The sequence below is a fragment of the Puma concolor genome, chromosome A2 (genome assembly GCF_028749965.1).
Source record: "Puma concolor isolate L17-30 chromosome A2, mPumCon1.1.hap2, whole genome shotgun sequence".
Lineage (NCBI taxonomy): Eukaryota > Metazoa > Chordata > Mammalia > Carnivora > Felidae > Puma > Puma concolor.
In genome coordinates this window covers 57,321,038-57,340,003 of record NC_141668.1, presented here as the reverse complement: position 1 = coordinate 57,340,003, position 18,966 = coordinate 57,321,038, and the positions used below count along the sequence as shown (strand labels likewise).

The window sequence follows — 18,966 nt, the reverse complement described above, 5'->3', positions numbered from 1 at the left end:
AGAAAAGTCTGTAGCCATCTTACTGCTATGATAAGTGTACGACACTGTAGTAAGTTTGTGAATAAGTGTTAATGAAGTATATTTAGTTGTCATCTGAGTGTGTAGAAACCTTTAATATGATCTGGAGAGAAATAATGGAAATCATGGTAACATACATCTTTTAAAAGTTTTACACAGTATTCCACTGTTCAAGTAATAACTGCAATGTATTTTAAAGCTTTGAGATAAAATTGTAATATGAAATTTCTAATTCAATAAAAAAGTATCAAACTTCACATTAGTTCCAAGTCTGCTGTTCTAGAACAGACTTCCCTTGCAGCAATCTTATATTTGCACAGCGAATCTCTTTACATAATATACAAAAACTGGACTACAGTGTACCATATAATCACAAAAGAATGTGAGACTTATGAAAGCCTCAGTAACCACAAAACACATAATAATTTAAAAGAACAGATAATTAGAAATTTTTGCATCAGGGTCAAATAAGGCAGAAAAAGGGAATGTTCACTCAATATTCCCTTCCATTCAATAAGAAAAACAAATGCTTGTTATGCTGATGTCCAAAATAATTTTTTAAATTGTTATTTCTAGTTAGTAGACTTATAGGTCCTGTATACTGCACTATAAGAACAACTCTAATAAGCCTCCCAGCCTTAGGAAAGAAGTAGAAATGAGCTATGAATAGTGAAAAGTGAGTCATCGTTACAAATAGATAGAATGTGCCACTGAAACAAATAGCAAAAGGTCAGGCCTAAAATGTTATCCCTTTAAAATGGCATACTTTTTCCCATTTTCTTGGGTAATATTATTCATCACTGGCCTTGAACATTTGTGTCCGAGGCAATATTGCATACAGAAAGAGCGTGGATGGACTTTGGAGCTCTGAATTCTAAATCAGACTCTGTCAATTTCTAGGGAAGAATTTGGGAAATAACTCACTTCCCCTGAGATCCATCTCCCACTTTGGCAAAAATGTAGGTCACACCTCTTGCTTCAAGTTTCGTGGGAAAGATTAAAGGAAAAGTATCTGACATTATCCTAGTACATAAATGACATTCAATAAATATTAGTTTCCCTTTTTCCTTTCCTAAAAATGCAAAGCAATCCAAGAAAAGCCAAGTGTTTTCTATGTGTATTGCATAAAAATTTGAACATTCCAAGCAATAAATAGCTTGAGTTTGGCAGTCATGAGTTATCTTTAATTAGAGTGTCTTTTTTTTTCCCCAATAATAAACTCAGGACTTTTTATAAAGATAATATAATCACTTCTTGATTCTCAGTTTAATGACCTACAGCCACATGAACCAAACCACGCATGCCTCCCAAATGGATAAAAATTCCTTTGTTCTATAATAGCAATATAATGGGACATTGTAACACAATGTAACAGGTAGCTAGCTTGTAGTGAACATAGCATAATGTATAAATTTACCTAATTACTAAACAGTACACCTGAAACTAATGTACCATTGTGTATCAAATATACTCAAATGAGAAAAAACACTTTACACATATATTACACAAGTAATAGACATGAAATACTGAAAGTCAAAGAAACTTCCATAGTTACCTTAATATAAGGAAGACATCACAGAATTTTCAGATAGAAAATGAATTCTGGCTATAGTTTCACATCATATAAGTATACCTTTCTGAAGTGATAATGACTTCAATATGGTAGACACATTAAAAGCAAAGGCTGAATTGTGAAGGCTTTATTCTTTCTTTCTTAAATTTCACCATGTGCTCTAAGGATTATTGTATTAAAAGCCAAATTCAAAGGTTCCAGAATGTGTTAAGTTTGAAAGCTATCACCATGGACAGCAAGACTTAACATAGGAAAATGGATATCCCTGCTTCTCTTTTGTTCCCCATTTCTTTTCTCTCCTCTGTACCTACTATACTATAGATTCTTAATGGATGCTTGTTGGATATATTAACAAATGAATGAGAGATCTTAAAAAACTTCTAAAATTTTAAATGAAAATGTACGAAGGTGAATCACTTGGCTTGTACTTATTGTCATCGTAACTAAAGGAACCACAGTAGGACACTGTAGAAATGTGCAGAAGGGGGTAAGTGCATTTGTGCTTCTAAAGATAAAGATTAGATGTTTTTCCAGAAAAAGGAAAATTACCTAAAATCACTGCAAAAGGTAACAGATGTTGAATTTGATCCAAGCATTCCACTAAAGGCTGGGAATACAAAGATGAGTATAGCGCTCACTTTCAAGAAATTTATAGTATCAAGGGAGAAATTAATTCACAAACAACCTGAAATATATGTAAAATAGACATAAAATAGACATAAAACAGACATAAAAATTACACACGCACACACATACACACACACACACACACTACTGTGCTCAGAAGCAGGAGCAATCTATGCTGCTGGGGATATAGGGTATAAGCAGGACAGGGGAGCATTGAAATACGCCTCTAAGAGGACAGTTTAATTGGGTCTCAAAGATAAGCCAGATGTTACCAGTCATACAAGTTGAGGCAGAATATTTAAGCATCCAGTAGTGGATGTGAAACAGCAGAGAGGCCCCAAACCGAAGTGACCAGTTTAGGGAAAGGTAGGGAGATCAATTCAGTGCACAGCAGGTTAAAAACAATATGAGGGTAGGGAAGATTGGATAGAGAGGGGCTTGTTTGCCATATGGAAGAATTTGGATTCTATACTATATGCCAGTGGTTTTCAAGGTATAGAATAGAGTCTCCTTAGGGCTTGCTGGAAGTAAAAGTTTCTTAGCTTTTAACTGTTTGGGCTTCTAAATAACATTTCCTTTATATAAAAAAAAAAGGTTTCTAAACCTCTATTATAGGCAATGAGCTTGTGAAAGGGAAATTTGTTTGTTTCAGAGAGTAATTTGGACAGATTTACGTTTCAAGAAGTCATTGACTAGATTTTAGTAGAGGTAGAAGGAGCCTGAGATTAGATCCTAAGAATAATTAGATCACCCAAGTAAAGATCTGGGAGCCTATTCCCAGATGGCCACAGGCAGGATGAAGAGCAGGTCACTGGAACAGAAGCAAATGGTCTTTGGAACTCTTTTCCACCTCCCTGGATTAAATGATTGAACTCCATATTAAGAGAAAGCAGATCAGGATTAGTCTCAGGTTTTAATTTAGGGTTTTGCATATGTAAAGGCACCAATGGTAAGGGATAAAAGTAGGATTAGGCTTGGATGCAAAAATGTAAATTGAAGTTGAAATACTGTACTCCTTATAAGTGAATATGTGTATTCAAGTGTTGGACATTAAAGTGTGGGGAAAGAAAAAAAGATCTATACTAAGGATACAGCTTTGAGAGCTAGTGGCATAAGAGTGTGTCTCCATACATAAATATGTAGTGGGTCACTCCAGGAACAGATAAGTACATGAAAGTTCCAAAAATAAAGTGTGTTTTGTTTTATTTAAGGAATAGGCAGAGGAAGAGAAATCTGTGAAAGAAACTAAGTAGGAAAGGAAGAAGAAACTAGGAGACTGTAGTGTCATGTCACAAGGTAAAGCAGTTCCAAGGAAAGAGTCAAACACTGCAGAAAGATGTAAAGACGGAGGAGAATCTATTGAATTTGGCAATGTGCATCTCCTTAGAGACCTCAGCTAAAGCAGATCTGTTGATGGAATAGTGAAAGCAGAAATGGTGCTACAGTTTGAGAAAGTTAGGAAGTCATCGAATGGAAAGAAGGTACTGAGATTTCATTTAGAGGCACTTCAGGAGCAAAAATACTGATTTGTGTGTGTAGAGTTTGGTAGAGACTTCAAGAAAGTCAACATGGCTATACGGCAAAACCAATAAGTATGAAATTTCTACTTACTTATGAGACCAGTACCATCTTAAAAGTGGCATTTATTGGTGGTAAAAATCACAGGATTTTTTTAAAAAAATTAAAAAAAAATTTTTTTTCAACGTTTTTTATTTATTTTTGGGACAGAGAGAGACAGAGCATGAACAGGGGAGGGGCAGAGAGAGAGGGAGACACAGAATCGGAAACAGGCTCCAGGCTCTGAGCCATCAGCCCAGAGCCTGACGCGGGGCTCGAACTCACGGACCGCGAGATCGTGACCTGGCTGAAGTTGGACGCTTAACCGACTGCGCCACCCAGGTGCCCCTAAAAAAAATTTTTAATGTTTGTTTATTTTTTGAGAGAGAGAGACAGAGTGTGAGTAGGGGAGGGGCAGAGAGAGAGAGGGAGACACAAAATCCAAAGCAGGCTCCAGGCTCCGAGCTGTCAGCACAGAGCGTGATGCAGGGCTCGAACTCCCAAGCTGTGAGATCATGACCTGAACCGAAGTCAGATGCTTAACCAACTGAGCTACCCAGGCGCCCCCAAAATCACAGGATTTTTAAAGGAAATTAAGAAGCAGTTTTGGAGTAAAAAATAAACTCTTAGACTTGAAGCTTGATAACTGATTTATAACTTTGTCTTTTCATCCTGGATTCATTTCATTATGCTACCATGAATGTAGAGAATTGGATCAAACTAATAAGAGAAATCAAAATCAAAATGCCATATTAGGGCTATCACCAGAGAGTTGGTGCCAGGAATTGGCAAATCTCTGTGTCCTTCGGTCTTGAAAGTGGAAGAAACACTGAAGCATTTAGCAGGCAATAACCAGGACAAAGAACATGTAAACAGCTGTTTCCTAACTAGGGAACAGATCCTTGAAGAACACCATGGTTGTTCTAGCATTAACAATGTGATTTTTTTGTTGTTGTTGAAGTTCAAGGGCTAACATATTTAGTTAATTTGGTGAGGAAAGCATGACCTACTTTCTACAACTATGCTCCGTGAGAGCACAAGTGAACTTTACTTTTCAAGGACTCTCCATTTTTTCCCCAAGAGGAAAAATTATTACTTATAAAACATTTAGGTTTTTTTGGAGTGGTGGGGAGGTGGGAAGTGGGGGTAAACAATATCATTTAAAGATTTATGTTTCCTTTCACTTTAATGAAAATTCCATGACCTTTATTTATGAACTAACATGTTTCTAAGTAGCTCTTAAAAGTTGAATTCTTCTAACCCTGTTTTATTGAACAGGCTGAAGTCCATCCCACCCCAAACCCACAGTGTTTTTACTGTTTTGTTGAGATTGACTGATACAGGTACAGAAAATCTATAAATTCCTTGAAAGAAGATGGCTACATCCTCAGGGCTTCAGAGATAGATGTTCAATACATGCTTACTGGACTAAGGTAAGTCATATACAAAATAATAGTGGCCAAAATTTCACTTATTTGAGGGATGATATCATCTTTCTTCTTTTAAAAAAATGCTCCCCAGCACTTACAAATTAAAGAACTCAATAACTATTTGTCTTGAAAATAGATTTTGTTTGGATCCATTTGATTGGTTGACAAAGTTATTATTTACTCAAACAGGAATAGTTTAGCCCAGATATTAAGAAATCAATGCCCATGATTTGACCAAGCCCCACCTTGGATATAGAGCTTACTTAAAAAAAAGGCAGGGGAGGGGGGGTAGAGCTAAGATGGTGGTGTAGTAGGAGGACCCTAGGATTGCCTTGTTCCTCAAACAGAGCTAGATAACTATGAAATCATTCTGAATAACCACGAAATCAACCTAAAGACTGATAGAACAAATTGCACGACTAGAGAGAGAGAAGAGGTCACATTGAGGAAGGCAGGAAGGAAGTGCAGAGACATGATTTGGGGGAGAAAGTGATCATGGGTTCTGTGGAGGGAGGGAGCCCTTGTTACAGAGAGAGGTGAGAAAGAATTGAGTGTACAGGGGCATAAGGAGAACACTTCTCCAAAGGCATTGGCTGGGAAAATGAGAAAGGTTGATTTTTGTGAGTTTTTGCAACCAGTAGGGTTCAAAGACTAGAGTTTTAGAGGGCCTTGGGCATGGCTGGGATAGAGACCTGAGGACAGTGCCTCGTTTCTGTGGAGGAGGCAAGAAACAACCCCAGGGCAAACTGTGTGACCTGAGGTTCACCTAAGTTGTATGAGGAGAGACTGTTTGTACTTTTTGGAGTCCATCTATGAGAGATGGCATTGTTTCTATGGGGACAATAGGGTTGGCAGGGACCATTTGTCTTCCCCATCCCTCAGCATAGGCACAGAGACACCTGTTGAGGGCAGCTAACCCAGACACTGTCTGTTCAGCCTTCTTTGCTCCAAAGCCCATGCCTTGTGCTCTGGCATGACCAGAAGTGGCAAGACCACTTCCCAGAGGATCAGCATGTCTTTGCCACAGCAGGCCCCTAAAGTTTGCAATTTTAAAAGTCAGCAGGCTAGCTAAGGTAGAGCCCAAGGTGTGCTGCAGGGCTCCAGGCAAGCAAGTGACCCAGAAACAGACAGTGTGAGAACAGCGATCTGATAAATGCCTGTAATGCATGAGAGGAAAGTATTCTCTCCTCTGAAAGTGTTTCCCTGAGAGTAGCAAACACAGAGACCCTTCTCCGGGGACAAAGGAGTGGGCTGGCATCATTTCCCTCCTCTACCCCTCAGCATAAGCTAACTTCAGTAAATAGTACAGTGCCTACGCTAGCTGCCTAACCTGTTTACAGCAAGTCCTGCCCCCCTATCCTCTGCCAGGGTACTGCTTCTCTCGGGCAGGTGTGCCTAAGAACCAGTGTGGCAGGGTCCTTCCCTAGGAAACCAGCACAAGCCCCACAGATACCATGTCTACTAACCATAGTGTTCTGCAAAGCTTCAGTTCTAGGGGAAATAGCATCAGGTCTCTTTTAGCAAGCAGATCAGAGCACAACTAGTTAAAACTCACCACACTCTTGACAAGGTCCAAACACTCCCCACTCTGGGCAAGGAGAATCTCTGCAGACAATTGACCTGAAGGATAGAGCAGCCAAAACACAGCAGCAGAGTGAATTCAGCACACACCAGAGACACTGCTTGAAGTGCCAGGTCCTGAACATTATATGACCTCTTCTTAATAAAGTCATTATTCTCAAGAGCAGGAAACAAAACAGGCCTTTCTAACACAAAAAAGACAAAGAGCTAGACAAAATGTCAAGATGAAGAATCCATTCCCTCCAAAAAAGAACTAGAAAAGGTTACAACCAGGGATCTAATTGAAAAAGATGTAATATGCCTGATGCAGAATTTTTTTCTCACTTTCTTCTTTTATTAGGAAACAGACACAGGGCATATCACAGGGTGGGAAGCAGTGTGATGTCTCCTGGCAAGTCCAAGGACAATGGTAGCCAGAGTCAGAGTCACTGTGGCCAGGCCTAAGTCCAGCCCTAATGCAGAATTTAAAGCAACAAACATAAGGCTACTCACTGGGCTTGAGAAAAGCATGGAAGACATCAGGGAGACCCTTACCACAGAGATACAAGGGCTAAAAAACCAAGCTGAAATGAAAAATGCAATAACCAAGATTCCAAACTGACTGAATGGAGTGACCACAAGGATGGAAGAATCAGAGGAATGAATAAGTGATATAGAACACAGAATTATGGAAAATAATGAAGCTGAAAAAAGAGAGAATGACAAATTTTGGATCATGAAAGTAGATTTAGGGGTCAGTGACTCCATCAAAAGTAATAATAGCCATATCACAGAAGTCCCAGAAGAAGAAGAGAGAGAAAAGGGGGCAAAAGGTTTATGTGAAGAAATTATACCTAAAAACTTCCCTAATCTGGGGAAAGAAATAAACATCCAAATCTAGGAGGCACAGAGAGTTCCCAACAAAATCAGCAAAAGCAGACCAACTCCAAGATATATTGTAGTTAAATTTGCAAAATATAGTGATAAAGAAAAAAATCCTAAGAGCAGCAAGACAACACAACTAGAAGATCTAACAATAGATCTAACAATTGTAAATATTTATGCTCCGACTTGGAAGAATCCAAATATATCAAACAATTAATAAAAATATAAAGGAACACATTGATAATAATATAATGATACTATGGGACTTTAACATCCCACTTATAACAATGGGCAGATCATCTAAACAGAAAATCAACAAGGAAACAATGGCTTTGAATGACACAAGGGACCAGATGGACTTAACAGATGTATCTAGAATATTTTATCCTAAAGCAGCAGCAGCAGGGCCAGAAGTCTTCACAAGGGAATTCTACCAAACATTAAAAGAAGACTTAATACCTTTTTCTTCTTAAACTATTCCAAAAAATATAAATGGAAGGAAAACTTCCCACCTCAATCTACCTCAACTCCAAAATCAGATAAAGATTCCACTAAAAAAGAGAACTACAGTCCAATATCTTTGATGAATATGCATGCAAAAATTCTCAACAAAATAGTAGCAAATTGAATCCAACGGTACATTAAGAGAATCATTCACCACTATCAAGTAGGATTTATTCCTCATTTGCAAAGGTGGTTCAATATTTGTAAATCAAGCAACATGATACACCACATTAATAAAAGAAAGGATACGAACTATATGATTCTCTCAATAGATGCAGAAAAATCATTTGAAAAGTACAACATCACTTCATGATAAAAACCCTCAAAAAGTAGGGACAGAGGGAACATACCTCAACATCATAAAGGTCATATATGAAAAACCCACAACTAATATCATCCTCAATGCGGAAAAACTGAGAGCTTTTCCTCCATGATCAGGAACAAGACAGGGATGTCTGCTCTTACCACTGCTATTTAGCATCATACAGGAAGTCTTGTTCTCAGTAATTGGACAACAAAAAGAAATACAAGGCATTCAAATTGGCAAGGAAGAGGTCAAACTTTCACTATTTGCAGGTGACATGATACTCTAAGTAGAAAACCCGAAAGACTCCACCAAAAACAAGCTAGAATTAATGCATGAATTCATTGAAATTGTAGGATACAAAATCACCATACAGAAGTCTGTTGCATTTCCATACACCAATAATGAAGCAGCAGAAAGAGAAATCAAGGAACCAACCCCATTTAAAATTACACCAAAAGGGGCACCTGGGTGGCTCAGTCGGTTGAGCACCTGACTTCGGCTCAGGTCATGATCTCACAGCTCTGTGAGCTCGAGCCCCGCATCAGGCTCTGGGCTGACAGCTTGGAGCGTGCTTCGGATTCTGTGTCTCCCTCTCTCTCTGCCCCTAACCCACTTGCATTCTGTCTCTGTCTCCCTCAAAAATAAATAAACATTAAAAAAAAGTTTTAAAAAATAAAAAAATAAAATTACAGCAAAAACCATAAGATACCTAGGAATAAACCTAACAAAAGAGGCAAAGGTTCTATATGCTAAAAACTATAGAACACTTATAAAATAAATTGAAGAGGACACAAAGAAGTGGAAAAACATTCCGTAGTCATGGATTGGAAGAACAAATATTGTTAAAATGTATGTACTACCCAAAGCAATCTACACATTTAATGCAATCCCTATCAAAATACCACACCAGCGTTTTTCACAGAGCTAGAACAAACAGTCCTTAAAAATGCATGGTACAACAAAAGATCCCAGATAGCCAAAGCAAACTTGTAAAAGAAAAGTAAAGCTGGAGGCATCATAATTTATATTACAAAGCTATAGTCACCAAGACAGTATGGTACTGGCAGAAAAACAGACACATAGATCATTGAAACACAACAGAAAACACAGAAATAAACTCACAACTATATTGCAAATTAATCTTCAACCAAGCAGGAAAGAATATCAAATGGAAAAAAGACAGTCTCTTCAACAAGTGGTGTTGCGAAAAATGGATAGCAATATGCAAAATAATGAAATCGGACCACTTTTTTATACCATACACAAAAAATAAATTCAAAATGGATGAAAGACCTAAATGCAAGACAGGAAACCATCAAAATCCTAGAAGAGAACACAGGCAGCAATCTCTTTGATGTTGGCCATAGAAACTTCTTCCTAGATCTGTTTCCTGAGGCAAGAGAAACAAAAGCAAAAATAAATTATTGTGATTTCATCAAGATAAAAAAACTCTGCACAATGAAGGAAACAATCAACAAAACTAAAAGGTAACCTACAGAATGGGAAAAGATATTTACAAATGACATCTGATAAATGGTTAGTATCCAAAGTATATAAAGAACTTATCAAACTTAACACCTGAAAAACAAATAGTCCAGTTAAGAAATGGGGAGAAGACATGAATACACATTTTCCAAAGAAGACATCCAAAACTAACAGACACATGAAAACATACTCAACATCCCTTAGCATCAGGAAAATATAAATCAAAACCACAATGAGATACCACCTCACACCTGTCATAATGGCTAAAATCAGTAACACAGGAAACCACAAATGTTGGCAAGGTTGCGGAGAAGGGAGAGCCCTCTTTCACTGTTGCTGGGATTGCAAACTGGTGCAGCCACTCTGGAAAACAGTATGGAAGCTCTCCAAAATTTAAAAATATAACTACACTATGATCCAACAATTTCACTAATTGATAGTTATTTACCCAAAGGATTCAAAAATGCTGATTTGAAGGGATATATGAGCCCCAATGTTTATACCAGCATTATGAACAATATCTGAATTATGGATAGAGCCTAAATGTCCACTGACTGATGAATGGATAAAGAAGATATGGTGTGTCTATGTATATATGTGTGTATATATGTATGTATATATGTATATATATGTGTATGTATATACACACACATGTATATACACATGTGTATGTATGTATATACACACATATGTATATATGTATATATGTATATACACACATATGTATATATGTATATATGTATATATATACACACACACACACACACAACACACACACTGGAATATTATTCAGCCATCAAAAAAATGAAATTTGCAACGATCTGGATGGACTAGAATGTATTATGCTAAGTGAAATAAGTCAATCAGAGAAAGACAAATACAATACAATTTCACTCATATGTGTAATTTAAGAAACAAAACAGATGAACATAAGGGGGAACCATGAGAGGCAAACCATAAAACAGATTCTTAACTATAGGAACAAACTGATGGTTACTGGAGGGGAGGTAGGTGGGTGGGATGGGTTAAATGGGTGATAGGGATTAATGAGGGCACTTTTGATGAGCACTGGGTGTTGTATGTAAGTGAAGAGTCACTAAATTCTACACCTGAAACTAGTATTACACCACGTTAACTAACTGGAATTTAAATACAAACTTGAAAAAAGAATGTTTATGGCCAGAAAAAAAAAAGAAATAAAGAAAGGAATCAATGCCAAGAGAGCCAAGGAGATAACAAAAAAGGGGGAAATGTGTGGGCGTAAGGGACTAGAGATACTGGTGACTGAAAGGAACCAGGCAGCAGCTATATCACTCCAAGAGATTATGCTGCACAGGCAGGCATCTGTCCCAGATTGCCTGGTTTTTCAGACTTCAGAAATATGTATTTTGAGACTAAATCTCTCGATTTAAAAATTTTAACTCATTTGCTTTTAAACCACCATGTGATTGACTACTTCTACTCTAGGTAGATATTGGCAATTAAGGCCTTCAAACAACAAACCATTAAAAAAGGGTGAATAAATACAGTGAATAGATTATGTGTTCAGCCTGTGCCACTTGAATTACAAATAAACTTTCTCAGTAACAAGGGTATAAAATACACTGCGTACAGCTGTAGGAATGATTATCAAATTCTCTTTTCTCTCTTCAGCTGCAGCAGCCTGTAATGCTACCATAATCTAAAAGTCGAACACCAAAATGATTAAGAAGAAAAAACACTTGGAGACTTTTGCATAATTCATCATTGCAGCTGGGACTGAAAGACACATTGTCTTGTAGCACAAATACATTATAAATTACAACACATAATGACAATTCAGTTAAAATATACTTAAGTGAAAAGATTTAAACTGTAATTTCTTCCATTATTAGAAACACTCACAAAACAGTTCATTCCTCCTAACCTAAATAAGCACATTGCTAACTTTTAGATATATTTTATGCAATAACATTGTTTGATTGGAGAAGGAGATTCTGTGCAATTCACCCATGATCTATTCATTCCAAATGGCTCGATTGTAGGATTATTATTGTTCCATCACATGAGAAATGCATCAGGGCCCAGTCGTTGGACAAAGCACACTGTAGTAGAAACACCACAAGTGGTGCCAACTTTTGTCACACTTCAGTGAAGGTATTTAGAAAATTTTTCTTTAGCTGTGGATCATTCCCTAACAAAAACTGTCAGTCTGTACCATGCAGTACTTTTAAGACTAGATTTTTAATAGCTACGTGTTTAGATGAGTGTGTATGGGAGTAAGAGGTAACAGCACAAAACAAATGTCCCATAGGTACACAGATTTGAATCCAGATCTGCCACTCATTCTCTATGTAACCCTGGACTAATAGCCAGAATATTTTTAGAAGCTTTCATGTTCCAGGCACCATGCTGAGCACTGGGTACACATGAGTGAACAAGATATAATCCTTGCCCAAAGAAGTTTAAAATTTAACAGGAGAATCAGAAAAGAATAGGCAATTTCAACACAGAATTTGAAGGGCTATAGGAAATGTTAACCAGGGAGTATTTTGGGAGCACACAAGAGTAACATCTATCTCAATCTTAAGATGTAAGTTTTCCCGGAGGAAGTGATATCTGAGCTGATATCTGGAGGAAGGATAGGAGCTGGTAAGTGAAAAGTGAGGCACAGAATATTTTACAAGGAGGAAATAACAAAGACCAGAAACTGAAAGGCAGGCTAGAATTTCTGAGGACCTGCTCATGCTTTGTATGTCTGTACAGGCACACACAATGGAATATCAGCAGGACAAGGCTCAATGTTTGTCATAGCCAAAACAAGTTTGAAGGGCAAGACAAAAATGCAAATACAAAAATAGTTTAAAAGAAGGGTCAAAAGTATTACCTTATTACTACTCGTTTATTTACTCTTCCTCTTTACAAAAGGTCATTTCAATCTACCGTGTTTAAGAAACTATAGGGTGCCCCGTCCTCCATCTCTTCTCACCTACCTCCATTCTAGCGAGGAAGTCAGAAGAATGAGAAAGAGCTTGTGTGTGAAATGCTTTAGTGTGGAGGTTGCTAAGGCTGCTTTTCTCATGTTTCAAGAAAAAATAGACTTTAAATATGGAAAAAGATAGCACTCTGGAACAGAGGCAGAAGGGAGAGAGTCCAGATGCAGCAGCATCAGAAGGAATAAGCTCCAGGCAGGTGAGAAAATAATCTGGTCCCTCTTTTTCCAAATTGGTGAGAAGTGAAAACCAAATCTTTCTTTTAAAAGTGATTTGAGGGGCGCCTGGGTGGCGCAGTTGGTTAAGCGTCCGACTTCAGCCAGGTCATGATCTCGCAGTCCGTGAGTTCGAGCCCTGAGTCGGGCTCTGGGCTGATGGCTCAGAGCCTGGAGCCTGTTTCTGATTCTGTGTCTCCCTCTCTCTCTGCCCCTCCCCCATTCATGCTCTGACTCTCTCTGTCCCACAAATAAATAAAAACGTTGAAAAAAATTTTTTTAAAGTGATTTGAGGGGCACCTGGGTAGCTTAGTCAGTTAAGCATCCAATTCTTGGTTTTGGCTCAGGTTATGATCTCATGGTTCCTGAAATGGAGCCCTGCTTTGGGCTCTGGGCTGTCATCCCCTGCTTGGGATTCTCTCTCTCCCTCTCTCTTTCTCTGCCCCTGCCTCACTCACTCACTCTCTCTCAAAAAAAAAAAAAAAAAATAATAAACATTTTTTAAAGTAGATTTGATATTTAGAAACAGCCCAAAGAAAGGGTTCCTTAACAAAGTTAAAGTCTCTTCTAGATGGCCATTAAGGAACTTGTACTTTCTGATTTTAAACTGCACTACAAAGCTATAGTAATAAAAAGAAATTGGCACTGATATAAAAACAGACACACAAACCAATGGAACAGAACTGAGAGTGTGGAAACAAACCCATGCAAATATTGTCAAATAATATTTTATAAGGTAGCCACAAATGCTCAACGGGGAAAGATAGAATCTTCATTAAAGAGCCTAGTTATGGTAGTGGGAACACTGGATATCCACATGCAAAAGAATGTAATTGGACCTCCATCTTAAACCACTCACAAAAATTAACTCAAAATGGATTAATACCTGAAACCTTAAAACTCCTAGAAGAAAACAGAGAAAAGCTTCTTGACATTAGACTTTGCAATAATATTTTGGTTAACATCAAAAGCACAAGCAACATGAGCAAAAATAAATGAAACTACTTCACACTAAAATCCTTCTGCACAGCAAAGGAAACGATCAACAGAACGAAAAGGCAACCTATGTAAAGGGAGAAAATAATTATAAATAATATATCTCATAAGGGGTTAACATCTAAAATAAATAATAGACTTACACAACTCAATAGCAAAAATGAAAGGAAGGAAGGAAAGGAAAGGAAACAATTTCATTTAAAAATAGGCAAAGGGTTTGAAAACATATTTCTCCAAAGACATATAATGGTCAACAGGTACATGAAAAGGTCTTCAATAACAGTAATCATCAGGGAAATGCAAATCAGCACCATAATGAGATATTACCTCACACCTATTAGAAGTTATTATCAAAAGACAAGAGATTACAAGCGTTGAAGAGGATGTTGAGAAAAGGGAACTCTTGTGCACTCTTGGTGGAAATCTGAATTAGTACAGCCACTATAAAAACCCATCTGGATGTTTCTCAAAAAGGACTACCATATAATCCAGCAATCCTACTTCTGGCTATATATATATACAAAGGAAATGAAATCACATGCATAAAGAGATATCTGTACCCCTGTGTTCTGTACAGCATTATCCATAGTAGCCAAGACATGAAAACAACCTAAGTATTTGTATACAGGTGAATAGATAAAGAAAATGTGTATGTATACAATGGAATATTATTCAACCTTAAAAAAAAAGGAAATCTTGCCTTTTAGGATAACATGGGTGTTCTTGAGGGCATTATGCTGAGTGAAATAAGTCAGACAGAGACTTAAAGAAGAATCTCACTTAAGTGTAGAGTCTAAAAAAAGTCGAGCCTATAGAAACAGAGAGTAGTATGGTGGTTGCCAGAGGCTGCAGTTTGAAGAAAATAGAGAGATGTTGGTCAAAGGATACAACTTCCAGTTGTAAGATGAGTAAGTTCTGGGGGATCTGATGTATAGCTTCGAGACTATAGTTAACAATACTGTAGTATATATTCGAAAGTTGCTGAGAGCAAGTCTTAAATGTTCTTACCATACACACACACAGACACAAAAGGTTATGTGAGGTGATGGAGGTTTTAACTAACCTTACTGGTGTGATCATTTCATATATATGTGTATATCAAATCACACTGTACACCTTAAATTTACATAGTGTTTCATGTGTATTTTTTCTCAATAAAGCTGAAAAAAAATAACAAAGAAATTATAGCCATTGCTTTCATACAGTCTATTAATTTTCACATTAAATGTGACAATTCTCCAGACACTATTTGAAATAAAACCAGTTGGGGCACCTGGGTGGCTCAGTCGGTTGAGTGTCCGACTTCGGCTTGGGTCATGATCTCGCTCTCCAGGAGTTCAAGCCCCGCGACAGGCTGTGTGCTGACAGCTCAGAGCCTGGAGCCTGTTTCAGATTCTATGTCTTCCTCTCTGTCTGCCCTTCCCCTATTCATGCTCTGTTTCTCTCTCTTTCTCTATCAAAAATAAATAAACATTAAAAAATTAAAAAATAAATAAAACCAGTTGACTGATTTTAGCAGAGAAAATGCTCATTTCTAGATCAACAATAAACTTCATGAAAATCATTGTGCAGAACACTAGTACTAATAAATTCCAAGAGAAAAATGTAATGTCATTGGTCAAATAATTTGGGGAAATGCTACATACTATCTCTATTGGTCACTGACTATTTGTGTTAACATATTTAATAATCTTTTTTTAATGTTTATTTTTGAGAGAGAGAAAGAGGAAGAGTGCACATGCACACACAGGGGAGGGGCAGAGAGAGAGGGGGACAGAGCAAACTCTGTGCTGACAGCAGAGAGCCCAATGTGAGGCTTGAACTCACAAACTGTGAGATCATGACTTGAGCCAAAGTCAGCCGCTTAATCCACTGAGCCACTGAGGTGCCCCAACATAGTTAATTATCTGAGAAGTCCTAGTATAAACAGAGAAATTGAGAAAACACTTTAACCCACGATTAGATAAAGGTCAATTGGCACAGATTTAGTCAAGAGACTAGAGACACCATTCACCAGGCATGAGCTAAGTGCCCTTGAAGCTGTCATTTTCAAAGGAAATCCTTGAGGATATCTTTTACAAAGGACCTAACTCCCTTACACTATCATATACAGGGTACCTTTTCTATCAAAGGAAACTAATGAGATTGACCACCACAGAACAGACCGCCATTCTGTCTGTTGTCCTTCAACTGTGTATGTCAAGAACTAGGTATGACCCTTCCTAGAAATAGCCTACATAGTCAATGCTGAAGAATAACATAGCACACTACAAATCCTTGATAAACCTAAGTTTCATTTTGGGGATCTTGGCTGGCTCAGTCAGTTAAGCACCTACCTTTAGTCAGGTCATTATCCCACAGTTCGTGAGCTTCAGCCCCACACTGGGCTTCACACTCTCCCTCTTTCTTCCTCTCTATCTGTACCTTGTGCGATACTCTCTCTCCCTCTCTCTTTGCCCCTTGCTGTCTTGTGCTCTCTGTCTCTCAAAAATAAATGAATAAGTAAATAATTAAAAAAATTAAGTTTCACTTTGCCCAGCAGTCCTACTTTCTTGTTTGCCTTTTAAGTCACTTTAATAGAATAGGTGAAACTTATCGGTACCAAAATTTATTAAAAATAAGTTGTGACTTCTCTGCCACCTAAACCAAAATTTCTTCCTAAAAAGATGAATAAAAAAGGTCAGTTTCTTGGTAAGCCTTCCTGTTTGTGTTTTCAGGGTAACTTGGGCAACCTTTGCCATCAATCCCCATGGCCAAGTGAGCCGTGCCACCTTTCAGGGTCCAGAACTTTTCAGATACTTGAAAAGGGACTTCTGAGACAAAAGGCAGAAGCAGTGGCAGTGATAAGAGTTGTTACTTGGTACTAAATTTGTTAGGGAAGGGAACACAAATGAAACTTCCATCTTATTTTTTAAAAGGAAGCTTCCTAAGGATTTGTTTCCTGACCTGACTATAATGCGAATGATGTCATGCAATTCCTACCTCATTGCCTGGCATAAAATACCTACAGTATGGTCTTGCCTAGGGCATGGACACATCTATAATTTTGGTAAACCTTAGAACACTTTTGTACCTTCTCTGTAACAACTTTATGATAAAATTTACAAGTTATCTACAAGAAATGGACTCATGTCAAACTTGTCGCTCCTGCAACACTTGCACTGAGCAGTGTCTGAAACAGACAGTAGTACCACCATAAATGTTTGTGGAGAGAGAAAAGGGAAGGAGAAGAGGCTCAGAAATTGAACACGAAGGTTGCCACTTTTTAAAAATTTTTTTCTTAATGCTTATTTTTGAGAGAGAAAGAGAGAGAGAGACAGAGAGAGAGAGAGAGAATGAGTGGAGAAGGGGCAGAGAGGGACAAAGACACAGAATCTGAAGCCGGCTCCAGGCTCTGAGCTGTCAGCACAGAGCCCGATGTGGAACTCGAACTCAAAATGGTGAGATCACTACCTGAGCTGAAGTTGGTCACTTAACCAAATGAGCCACCCAGGCACCCCAAAAAGGCTGCACTTTTAAAGGAGCAAATCTCTTGTCACTATCTTAAAGAAGAAATTAAAGGTATGTTCTAAAAAAGTTTTGGCCTTTTTAGGGGAACATATTTCTTTCATATTATTTGATATAAAGAGTAAGCCTGGACTTACTTTCAGAAAAAACCTCATATAATTTTAATTATAAATTACATTCGCTAGACTTGATTCATCCTTAATTCATATAATTTGATCATTCTCTACTTCACCTGCCATTCTGAAAGGAAATCCTCCTATTTTTGTGTGTGTAACACTAAACAGGCACACTAGCATAGGTATTCATATATCTCATTACTGGAAGCTACAGTTGAGTAAATGAGTCCCTGTTGTTGCACAAAAACATTTTTAAGGCCCTAATTCATATTTGAGGTTCAACATGCCTTCACGAAATTTTCAAAGTTGTTCACTTTGAACTCAATAATGTCTTGGACTAAAATTATCCATCCACACATTGTAATAATCAGTACATTTTCTTTCATTGTTTTTTAATGTTTATATGTTTTTGAGAGAGAGTTTGAGTGGGGGAGAGACAGAGAGAGAGAGAGGGAGACACAGAATCCAAAGCAGGCTCCAGGCTCTGAGCTGTCAGCACAGAGCCCGACATGGGGCTTGAACTCACGAACCCCGAGATCATGACCTGAGCCCAAGTCAGACGCCTAATGGACTGAGCCACCAGGTGCCCAAAGGACATTTTCAGTTACAAGTAACAGAAACACAAATCAGACAGGCTTATGAAATAACTAAATGAATGGATGGATGAATGAAATATTGGCTCACTTCACTGAAGTCCAAAAGTAAAACCTGGCTATAATTGGTGTGAAGAAATAATACTAGGAATCTATATTATTCAGTTTCTTAGCTTTCCTATTCTCTGTGTTGATTTCATTTACTAGCAAGCTCTCAACATCTGGTAGCAAGATGGCCTCAGCAGCTTCAGGCTGTTTCCTCCATCTTTGCAAGCCCAGTGTGAGAAAGAGCTCTTCTTTCCTAAGAGCACCAGAAGAATTTTTAGTGAGCAGGCCTGGAGTGCCCACCTCTGGAGCCTAGACTACAAGTAGGGAAGGGTGACTCCCCCAAGGAAAATCCAGATGCTACTGTACCAGAAGAAAGGGGCATGGATACTGGATGTGTAAACACGCAATAGCTATCTGCTATGCTCATACTCTAAAATCTTGTGGAACTAGGTAGAAGTCAGGGTTATTGAGTTATATTTGGATTGTTCATAGGCAATTCATTAAGTTTTTATCTTAAATACTATTAAAAGTCATTTTTCTCAGGTCTAGACAACAGCTGGGTGATTTTAATTC

At 37.9% G+C, this 18,966-nt stretch overlaps 1 protein-coding gene across 2 annotated transcripts in view; it reads right to left on the bottom strand.

The window, feature by feature from the left end:
• The window catches only part of MACC1 (MET transcriptional regulator MACC1), a 104,705-nt gene extending 87,919 nt beyond the window's left edge, over positions 1-16,786 (bottom strand). For both annotated transcript variants that reach the window (XM_086694681.1, XM_086694675.1), the window contains exon 1: positions 16,466-16,786. The gene's annotated coding sequence lies outside the window, so the exon portion shown is untranslated. The remainder of the gene's footprint in view (positions 1-16,465) is intronic.
• Between the last annotated feature and the right edge of the window lie 2,180 nt (positions 16,787-18,966).